The sequence below is a fragment of the Odontomachus brunneus genome, unplaced genomic scaffold (genome assembly GCF_010583005.1).
Source record: "Odontomachus brunneus isolate Ranch 3 - 2012 unplaced genomic scaffold, Obru_v1 Obru_scaffold_038, whole genome shotgun sequence".
Lineage (NCBI taxonomy): Eukaryota > Metazoa > Arthropoda > Insecta > Hymenoptera > Formicidae > Odontomachus > Odontomachus brunneus.
In genome coordinates, this window is record NW_022639488.1 from 418677 (window position 1) to 418972 (window position 296).

The 296-nt window shown below is 31.1% G+C and overlaps 1 protein-coding gene across 5 annotated transcripts in view; it reads right to left on the reverse strand.

Moving 5' to 3' along the window:
* LOC116844002 (NADP-dependent malic enzyme-like) overlaps positions 1-296 on the reverse strand; it is a 29017-nt gene that overhangs the window by 9320 nt on the left and 19401 nt on the right. The window lies entirely within an intron of this gene.

Below are 296 nucleotides of genomic sequence, written 5' to 3' on the forward strand. Positions count from 1 at the left end.
TACTTTATTATAGGTTTTTGGCAAGTCCTTGAAATAAGCTACAAGAATATGTAATAAGTAAAAATATGTAAAATATGTAAAAATATGTAATATGTAAAAAGTGGGGGGTCCAATTTAAAAAATTCAATTTGATCTTCGTATGACCTTCGTCCTCCACTCAAAGTCAAATTTTTAGCCATCATTAGGTACATTTTATGAAGCCCTACAACTTTGCTACTTACATATTTTTCGCTACAGTTGATCCTTTTCGAGATATTTGATCGTTTCCGGACTTTTTGCCAACCCTGTATATTAAC